Source organism: Amblyomma americanum, chromosome 5, assembly GCF_052857255.1.
Source record: "Amblyomma americanum isolate KBUSLIRL-KWMA chromosome 5, ASM5285725v1, whole genome shotgun sequence".
Classification (NCBI taxonomy): Eukaryota; Metazoa; Arthropoda; class Arachnida; order Ixodida; family Ixodidae; genus Amblyomma; species Amblyomma americanum.
The window spans coordinates 205362108-205373092 of NC_135501.1; the positions used below are offsets into that span (position 1 = coordinate 205362108).

The following is a 10985-nucleotide window of genomic DNA, read 5'->3' on the forward strand; positions in this document are numbered from 1 at the left end:
GCAAAACGAGTCCTCTTGGAAGAGAAATGCGGGAACGCCTCACTAATACATGATCAGGATAACGGAATACAAACATTCTATGATTCCGGTTATGTATTAGTAAGGCGTGCTAGATTCATCCAGCGTCTGAAACCTTTTTTACTATCATGCCTCATCCGTCTTTCTCAGTGAGTGTTCTCAGCATGCAGTTCGTTCACTAGGCCGGTTGTGTACTACGCAGCAAATTTGCATTTTTCTTTCTTAATTTCTTCATTTGAAGTTTCTTACTTTAAATGGGTTCTTACCGCGCTGAATCGGCGGCGCTGACGGACTCCTTCAGAGAACGGGTTTTCGGGTCCTGCACCGCGGCGTACCTGATTTCCACGCTAGCAAAATTCGAAGCCACTGGTACACCAGATCTCGCATGTTTGCCACGCATTGAGAACGCCTATGATGAGTAGCGAAGACCATCCCAGCCAGAAAGGCCAATCAAAACTCTCGAAAAAACAATTGGAACCTATTGCATGGAATCAGTGCGATCCCAATAGGTTCCAATAACGTTTTTAGCCGCCGCGGTGGCTGTGTGGTTATGGCGCTCGGCTGCTGGTCCGAAAGACGGGGGTTCGATCCCGGCCGCGGCGTTTGAATGAAATGCATGGCTCTTTCGTTGTCTCTAAAGAAAAACGTTAAGAGCGGGAGCCTGCACAGGTTTCCGGAAGCTAACAGCCTCCACGACCTTGTTTCTCTTATCGACAGGTTCTTTTTAGGCCTCATGGAAATGTTTCGAATCGAAAAAGCAAGGTTTTGAATCCATTTTGAGAAGACCAAAAGTACCTCGTTCCGTGGCGCTGTCCGATCAAAGCTGCCATCGCGTCATCAAAATTCATAGTCATCATCATCGTTACTATCCTCCTTTAACGATAACGATGTTCCAAATGGTTTCCGTGGTAACTACCTTTCGGTTACGCATTCTTACGCTGTCGCCATTAACCTCCTCTTTTCATCCAGTGGCAACCACCCTCCGAAAAAATAAGAAAAATTCTCCACACTTTTTGTCCGACGTGCTCGTTGAACCATGCTTCGAATAGAATAGAATAGAAGATTTATTGTCCGCAATAATCACATATTAATTTTCTGCCGTACCTAAGCACCTCGGTGCTTGTGGGTGGGCCGGCAAAAGCAGTGCACACCATATACCGGACAACAGAACGCTCAAAAATAAATCAATACTATTAAGTAAAAGCAAAAAAACAACAACAAGTATATCCTCAAAAAGTGACACCACATTCAAGTAACGAGTTGAAATACGTAACAATATGCAGCAGTACAGGAATGAAACATCACAAAAGTAGTGCCACTTTTCACGCACAGTTCTGCTGAGTAATAGAGTAACAATGAGTAATATTTTGTTCAATAGAGTGTGTCGCTGTGGCGATTTTCGTCAGAAAGAGCGTAACTTCTAAAACTGGGTCTCATGTAGCGTCTTTCGAAACCTCACCCGTTCCTGGAGCATAATATTGTTGGCAGCTGCTCGTTACTGCTGGTGAAGAGGGACCAGCATCCGGTCCCCCTGGGCTACCACAACACACTGCGACTGCGTCTCGTTACGCTGTTTCCCATCCGGTTCAAAGTGTTCCTAGTGCTCTGCGGCAGTCTGGTAAATTCCATGGCTCTTGGGAGCTATATATAGGTGCAAGTTCGCGGGTACTTTCTGCGAGCATGATTTAAAGAGAACTCAATCACTTATAATTTCCATAGACTATAGAAAGGTCTATAGACTGTCCATTGACTTCGGTCTATAAGGCCTATAGACTTTCTATAGACAAACCCTAGAGAACAGTCTATAGAAAATACAAATCCTATAGACAGTCTATAGACAATCTATAGATTTATGGCCATACACTTTTATTATACATTTGTCTTTACACACTCTATAGACTATGTAAAGACAAAAAGAAATCTATTAAAAGGCCAGATTACAACAAGTCTACAGACTGTTTATAGACCTTTTAAAAGTCTATAGACTGTTCATTGACTTCTGTCTATAAGGCCTATAGACGTTTTATAGACGAACCCTAGAGAACAGTCTATAGAAAATACAAATCCTATGGGCAGTCTACAGACGATCTATAGATTTATGGCCATACACTTTTAGTAGGCTTTTGACTTTAGACAGTCTATAGACTATGTATAGACAAAGGTGTTTAGACTATCTATAGACAATTTTTGTGAGGAAACATGAATTTGGCAAGGCACATCTTGTATGAGCCGAAATTGTGCTCAGCCTATAACCGCATCCGCTGCAACACTAGCCTCTGCCAAGTAACTTTCTTGGCCCAGCTAGCCCCTTGGGTCTCTGGTGGTGCGGGTCGGGCATTGTTTTTTTTGTTATTTTGAGCGACAACGTTACCGCAGACGGTCGGCGAAGACCTCGGGTCAAGGCGAAATTCCTCATTGGTTGTCAACGATGTAAGTCGCGACTATATGACTTCGAGGGGGTTATTCAAACACCCAGCAACGATCTCACAGTACAACAGTGCGAACGTCGCTGCACAGTTCCTCCCTCATCTACAGGGTCGTGACGTCATACTGAAAAAAGAAAAAGAATTGTGCGTTCTCTGATTTCAATGGACTTTCTACGCGTAAGCCATGGCACAAACGCAGATTCTGATACCAGCAGCCACATGTCTTCACCCTGCTGCTATTATGCAGCAGCTCTTTTATCGGCTCAATTACCGCCGAGTAAACCACTTCTCCGTTCAGGGTTGCTATCGACTTAGGACCTTTAAACAATGAAACCCATTTTAGAAGGAACCCTTCTAATGGCGCGCAGCTGAAGCCTTGAAAGCATCGACGCCGAGGCAGTTTCAGGAACCAGGCATAATCAAACGAGCACTGCTCCAAATTACACCTGGAGCCAAGGAAGGCAGAAATCTTTGCAGTACATTGCTGGATCGTCTTTTTCTACATTGAATTACTTTTCCTTGGGGAAAATATATGCTGCACGGCGGAGATATATTGAGGAGGATGTGCCATGTTTGTAACGATCGGGCGAACGCTAGGATAAGGAACAAATGCATTCACGTAGTAACTTATAAACCCAGGGAGTTCAATGCTTTTAGCAAACCACCCTTTTAAAGAGAACCCTTGTTATCTGTTCTTTCTCTCATTACGCATCTCTGTGGCGGGCAGCATTATCAATTCACGAGCTTCAGTTTCTCATTTCCATGCCAACCTGAAATCGATGTCCCGATCCCAAACCTTTTGATGTCACTCAGAAATACGAACACAGGAGATAAACATCTTGTAGAGTTTCCCGCTAACAGTTCGCACAGGTACAGGCGCGGACATAAGTAAACGGAGTACGCGAATTCGTTCTAAGTGCAAACAGGTAGGTCTTTCCTATAGGGACTGCAGAAACATTGTTCATCCACGAGAAACCGCACTGCCGTCCCCTACCGGTATGCACACATCATTGCTGGAAATTTCAATTAGGCAACGCGCGAAAAATGTTGGAAACCATTAGCGTGCTCCATTTACTTTTGTCCGCGCCTTTACATATCACCTCGTTCTCTAGACTTATTCTCAGTTTTGCTTTTGTGTCTTTCTAAGCGTCGCGGTTGCTTAAGGCCGAGTTCCTTGCTCCTCTTAGTTCTTTTTCTTTTTCCAACCAGCATTCGCGCCGGTTTAAACGTTATACAATCTCCGTCGGCCAAACACAGGAGGAGAGTTCAGTAGGTGTTTTTTCTCTTGGGCTGCAGCTTTTTTTCAAATAGCTATAAATGGAAAGATGCTAAACTAAACTGAACGTTTTGGAGGCGCAGTATCGCAGTAAACATTTATTATATTCGCATATTCGCCCACCAGGCCGTAGTGCAGACTTTCCGCCTTCGGCAGTTTATGCCAGTCTGGGCTGTGCCTACAGGAAAGTATCTGCAGCTGTTGACGTACGTCACTACCTGCGCAATCGTCAACAGGGTCCAGCGGAGGTGCGGAGGTAAGTAGACGCTCCCTGGCCGCTTCGTGGGCGGAGTGATTCCCTGTGCTGGCATCCGTGTGGCCCGGATTCCATACGACACGAATGTGTGGCAGCGCTGTTCAAAAATGCGTACAAAGTGATGGAGCTTGGTCGCCACTGGGTTGGTCGAGGTAGGGCGATTTAGTTCAAGAGTAGAGTAAGGACAATATGTGATGAGTCTAATTCGAAGTGAGCTGTCGTGCATGGCGTTTTAGGGCATCACGGAGCCCCAGAACACTTATAAAATGTCGCGCTTATTTTCAAAAAGGAAAGGGAAAAGCTAACCTGTGCCTCGTTAATAATGGACATGGTTGCTTATGCAGCACTAATGCTATATAAATATCAATTAAGCACACTGGTCATTAAACCGCAGCTCTATTTTTCAAGAAACTAAGCTATTTCTGAAGCTGTGGTGCAGGCAGTTGCATTTCAAGTATAAATGAAAGCAGTTAACTGCACATTTTTTACCCTTAATGGAAGTAGCAAAGTAATCAACACAGTGCAAAGAATGACATAACAAGCACAACTTCATTTCATCTTACGGTGACTGTTCTGAAATAAAAAGCAGAGCGAACTTCCTCTAGCTGCGCCTCGTGGGTATGCAGGCTTGCCCTGAGACACACATTAATTCAACGCGATCACGTTTGCAGAAGCTCGCCCAGCAATGCACTTCATGAAGTGAAAACGTAGGGCACTCGCCATTGTAGCTTACACTCCAAGATACGCAAGACGTATTTCATGAAACCACAGGCGGTCCACACTAAGACCCCTCGGGGAGTGTTTTTAGTATCCTCTCATTCTATCTTTGTGCTGAACTTTGTTGCGGCGCGACCCGTTCAGACACGTTTGAAAAAACAACACGTAAAAGCGATGATTAACTCTCGGCCAGATGACGCACTATGCATACGCAACTGACAGACAATAAAATGTCGAAAAAGCGCAGTGGGGACTATTAAGCACAGCACATGACTTAAGCGAAAGGAGCTCGACCGTTCATTTATCTGTACTTGCACATCGCACTTCATCATCGATCATTTCAGCTTTATTCGTCCCTGTACGTACGCCCGAGAGGAAACAGATAAACGATATCCGCGAACTCCCGATGCTCGCTTTTACTCACAACTCTGGCAAATATCCAGGAAGAGACATTAGTCGGGACTCCATTAATATGGTAATGAAGCGTTGCATGACTAAACGTAATCGTAATGCGCTTTTGATCACCCCGGCAGCGCGCGGCAGAACCACGAAAATAAATATCCCGCAACTTGCTGAACGTAGCAGAGAAGCGTCCATCGATCAAGTTCACTTGAGACAACGAGGCCAGGGGGAACGGCGCAATTTACATTGCTTGATGTGACTTTATTGCCCATTGAAGCTGGAAGCAAGAGTAATATGAAAAGGGTTCAGTGCTAAAGGGCGTTTAAAGCGAAGGCATGGGACCAAGCAAGCAATATAGTGCATTTTGAATTCTGCGGCTACGTAAAGCCGGACTCTGTTCCCTCATTTTGCGCAAAACAAGTCTTACTATGTGATGAGAATTATGAAAAGTATAGTGTAGTGAACATTTCAGTACTACGTGCGACGGAATAATAGATTAAGCCGTCATGCACGCTGGAACGAGTCATTGGAGCGGTTGGTGGCCGCTGATACTTGGAAGGTCAAATAATTTGGACTGCACTCTGCTTAAATAGTCTCCACTCATTTTTTAACCAAGGGAACGGAGCAGCGCAAAAACATGCAATCACACAAGAAGGACAAGACACGACACGAGCGCTTGTCCTTCTTGTGTGACTGACTGTTTTTGCGCTGCTCCGTTCTCTTGGTTAAAAATGCACCAACTAGCCCAAAAACAAGTTTTACTGAAGTATTTTACTGAAGTCTCCACTCAGTATAGTCCTGTGATGTCGGAACATAAACGCAGGCTTTGACACATTTCGAAAACAGGGTTCACATCACGCGAGTGTTTAGACATTGCGCGATCTTCCTTCGTTATGTATACCCTCCGTGCACAGTGGTGAGACGTAGTGCAAGGTTCCTCCCGCAATCATCTCATATACTTTGTGGGGACCTGCCCTGCAGCCCCCTGAGTTTGCTTTCCCGCGAGGCACCGTGCAGCAGCAGTCTCATCCCGAGGATGAACGCGTTCCCTTGTGAGTTACCTTAACTGGCAAGAGAGGGCGCCAGCATCGCTGCGCAGAGACTGCCAAAGCCCGCGCGCGGGAGAGGGGGCAGGGGGGGGGGGGGGGGGGGGGGCTTTGGCTGGGATAATCGCCGCGAGCGGACGCGTCGCTCGCGGCTCCGCTCTTCGCCGGCGGACCGAAGAAGCGATGGGGAGACAGGCTCCCGTACTCGTCCCGTCCGGCCTGCGGAGTTTATATCCCTTGCCCTAGCGCGGGCGAACATTCGCTCGGAACCTTGCTGGTGAGTCGGACGACCTCGATTCATTAGCGTACCTTGTTGCTAGCTGGCGTTATTGTTTCTGTAGCAATAAATGCCTGTTTGTGTCAGCCAATGTGTCGTTCCTTTGTTCCCTCAGAGCAAGGCCCGCCGTGGTCGGCGAGCGCTCGGTAGCGTACGCGATCACGGGGTGGGGTCCGGGCGGCTTTGAATAGTGTCAGCCGCGATTGAGTGGGGAGAACGTACTTATCTCCCCAATTCAAACCCCCACAACTTCCAAGTGTAAAAAAATACTTGCGCTCAACTCCGACAAAAGAAAGGATGAGGCTTGAGAACATCCCAAACAATATTGTCACGTAGTGGTGACGGCAGTCGAAGCAGCGATGAAGACGGACAAAAGGTCTTCTAAAAGAAAACTGTTTATTGGGCTGACTTGCACCCAGAATGGACTGAATCACTCGGCAGCGGCGAAGCGACAAGCGTGCTCGGCGGTCGTCGAACAGAATGCCCGCCGCTGTCGGCCGTGCTCAATTTAAAGCTGATATCGAACTTTCGAGATAAAGCGTGCAAAGTTAATAGAACATTCCGGAACAACGTAAAATCAGTGCTGCCAGGCTGCAATCAATCGAGATAAATCTAATCGCGTCTTGCGTCGCAAACAAAGCGATAAAGTTGTGTGGCGGCAGATTTGAAGAATGAACAAACACTGCAAATGTTCGCGGCAATATCAACGCTCCATCATTCGAAGCAAATGCGAATGGGAACGCAGTGTTAGAAAATAATCATGTATGTAGTGTCTCATTAATGTTAATTCCAAATTGCATAACTCGCATTTCTGGTTTATTCTAGCAATGACGATTTGGTCCCATCAATATCCATCGGATTGTCCACATTCGACTGGGATTATGATTGCTTTATTCCATTTTGTTCTAAAGACGCAAAGTGAGCTTGGCCAATGACCTCCAAGGCTAGCGTGCTTGGTCTGCTCGGATTGTAGTCAAAGCCCCATTTTCTCAATCATTTCACCCCATAGAAACCGAGGCGCAAGCCGGGGGAAAGCAATCTGTGCCGATCGCAAGACCGCTTCTCATCCGCTGGCACTTGGTATCGAACCCCGCACCTCCCACATATGAGATTCGATTGTGTTCAGACAATGCTGAGGTCATCATGTATGTTCTTCGGGACTCATAGCGGCTTTTCCCAATGCTCATTTTCCTTCGGACGCCAAGCTCCCTACAGTCCCTCTAGGACATCTTCAATACGTTTTCTTTGGCCGACCGCGGAGGGTAGAACACGCAATCGATGACAACGACAAAGGTTTGGGGCTGTGACGTCACTGCACTGTATCGATCCTACTGATCCGGGAGCTCTCCGCGTGAAGACAAAGGAACAGGCAGGTGAAGCAGGTAGGCGGCGACTTCGGCTCAAAAGAAAGCTGCTCTCCGGACTGCATGGGCATTGTTCACACGTGCCGCCATTGGTTTGGTGAGACAGAGTTACGTAACGTAACATAGAGGCGAATCTGGCGCTGCAATCAAGTATCCGGCCAGGATACGGTGGGAAAAGTACATGGATTTATTACAACTGGCTTGTAGCGTCCCTACACTACTAGCATACAGTAGGGGTAGGTTTTAAACTAATATTGTGCGTGCAGAACACCAGGGGCCCTTTCTTCTGGTGATTTAGTGGTTTAATATTAGTTATGCACACTGATATTCATTCTTGTAATGCTCCATCTATCAGTGAGCCGCAGACAGCGCTTGTACGCTCATGTGTGTTTTAAAGCCTGTCCATTACAAAAATATACATATGTAGAGCTGAATTTGTTGACATTTATTTCTTTGAGATTTATTTCAGAAACATTACACAAGAAAAGAGACAGCAATTCAATGCAGTACAAGGAGGTCTCAATGTGGAAGACTGTCAGGGGAACCTCCTATTAAACAATGAACTAAATATGTAAAGCAATGCATAGCAGGTGATAGAAAAGTACTAAGCATGAATTTGTATACCAAAAAGGGACGCTAAAAAAAAGGCAAACGTCATATAAAATTGAGATGGCTTAACAACGCATAAAGAAGTTAATGTCAACAAAAATGCTGTTTTAGAAAACGAACAGTAAATAGCATGATTCCAAATAACGCACTAGGTGCAATTAAGAAAGAGGTGGGAAAAGGACAGAAGTTAGAGTAACAGCTGCATTAAATTCGTCTTGCTTACAGGTATTACTTCACAGCGGTTTTCAATGATAACTGTAAAGGGCAAGCCCTCACAATCTAGGTTAAAGGATTCCGAGTGCACTCTAAAGACGAATACACCTACATGTGAGTTAAAAATGGAGTAAGAGGTACTATTCCCTCTTTCTCCTTTTTGTTTATTGCGTAAATATGCATTTCAATAGCACTGTCCGCTTAATGTGGTTCGTCAAAACATTAGGCAAAAGTAGATTATCATTCTCTGAAAGTCTCCTGATGCTGAGTTCGGCAAGCTCTGGGTGTGCAGGTTATAACTGAGACATCGTTTCTCTGTAGGCGATACATGAGTAGTGCAAGCTTAACAGAAGTGTTATGACATATAGGGATTACAGCAAGAGTATAGTAGATCGGCGATATTGACGCTACATTGGGCGCGGCGGCAACGCCGAGATGAGCGTCTGGTGACGCACAGGTTTTTATTGGATTGCTGCTGCTACCAGAGGCGCCGCCATCGGCATATCAAGCCTCAGTGAACATTCTCCGGACTACTGGAGGCGATGAAGGGATCCCAGCGTTTCGACCCGCCACTTTTCACCAGCGCGACTATCATATCTCGTATGGCACCACGCGGCTATCAACGGAAACCACAAACGCATCGACACGGACATCAGGCCCATCCAGAATAAAATGCGGCTTCGCCGGATCCTTCGGCAGTGGGCGCGGCGGCAACGCCAAGATGAGCGTCACCAACCCGTTCGCATTTTTCGCACAGGTGAGCAAACGTTACGGGAAATCATTTAGAAGTAACAACGTCTGCTTACTGTTGCTGCCGTGCCCACAGCCGCTTTGTGAATTGCTCTTGAATGTGATTGTGTCGCTCCGATATCAGCTTTTGCTTGGCGGTGATATCGAAGAAAATCCCGGCCCTATTGACCAAACGATTTCTGAACAGCTGAAGATAATTGCTGAAGACATTCAGGAAATTAAGAAAGGTAAAGCTGTAACCAACCAGAAGCTTATTGCAATAGAAAAGAAGCTTGAAAAAATTAGTGGGCTTGAAACGCAAGTCACGGAGTGCGCCAGGAAAGCTGCGGAATTAGAACGTAACCTTGCTACCATGACCAGCAAAATCGATGAGCTTTAGAACAGAAGCCGTCGCTCTAATCTAATCATTTATGGTGTTAAGGAGCAGGAGGATGAAACTACAGACACTTTGCATGAAACTGTCACGAAAACGGCCTTTGAGGATGTACTTGGAATTACAAAGACAGACATTGAAAGAATTCATCGTCTGGGCAGACCAAGTAAAGACAACGAAACTAGACCTAGGCCTATAATCTTGAAGTTTCTTGACTACCGAGACAAACTTAGCATTCTTAAACAATGTTCTAAACTAAAAGATTCCGGCTTCTCCATTGGAGAAGATTTTTCGCTTGCTGTCAGGAATGTTAGGAAAAAATTATGGGACCGCACTAAAGAACACCGTGATAGAAAAGAAAAGTTATCTCTGGTATATGACAAAGTGAAAATAAATGGTCAACTCTTCACGTGGGATAGTGAGAGCAGTGACATTGTTCCAGTTAAGCCAAAAAACGAAGATCAAAACAACACTGGAAAGCGAATCACCAGGAGCAAACGTCAATAACTGTACTCAACTTAAATGCACGCAGTATTACAAATATAACACATGAACTTGAAGCTATTGTGCTGGCCTTTAAACCCGATATTGTCGCAGTTACAGAGACATGGTTACATAAAAACATTTCAGACCGTGAAATTGTGGCGCCGGGCTACACAATTGTAATAAAAGACAGAGAATCAAAAGGAGGGGGCGTCGCTCTGCTTATTAAAGGTGACATAAAATATTCAGTCATGCCGGACGTTCCAACAGTTGAAGCAGTTTGGTGTAAGATTTATCTGACAAATGGTATCGCGCACGTTGGCGCTGTTTATCGGCCACCAAACGCAGAAAACTCGTACCTAGATCCCTTGTTTAATTACATGTTAAAGCATATGTCTGGCAGCAGGATACTAATGGCAGGAGATTTTAACTTTCCAGAAATTGACTGGAGCTCTCTGTGTTCAGGAACTGTGGCAAGCTCCATAATGCTTGATTTTTTATTCACATTTAATCTAAGTCAGCTTGTTTCCACGCCCACTCGCATCCAGGGAGCGTCCAGAACAATTCTCGACCTAATATTTGTTACAGACCACTTCCTCCGCGGTACAATTAACAATCATACACATGAAGGCCTTTCTGACCATGAACTGGTGGTGTGCACCTTGCCCTTACCGAATGTCATCCGCTCTCATCGTCCATTTAAAAGTGTACACGTATTTAATAGAGCAGATGACGCAGCCATACTTACATACCTTGCTGACGAATTTACAGAGTT

General features: G+C 45.5%; 1 pseudogene; it reads left to right on the plus strand.

Moving 5' to 3' along the window:
- The first annotated feature begins 146 nt into the window (after positions 1–146).
- LOC144134540 (uncharacterized) lies at positions 147–10234 on the plus strand (annotated as a pseudogene).
- Positions 10235–10985: the final 751 nt, after the last annotated feature.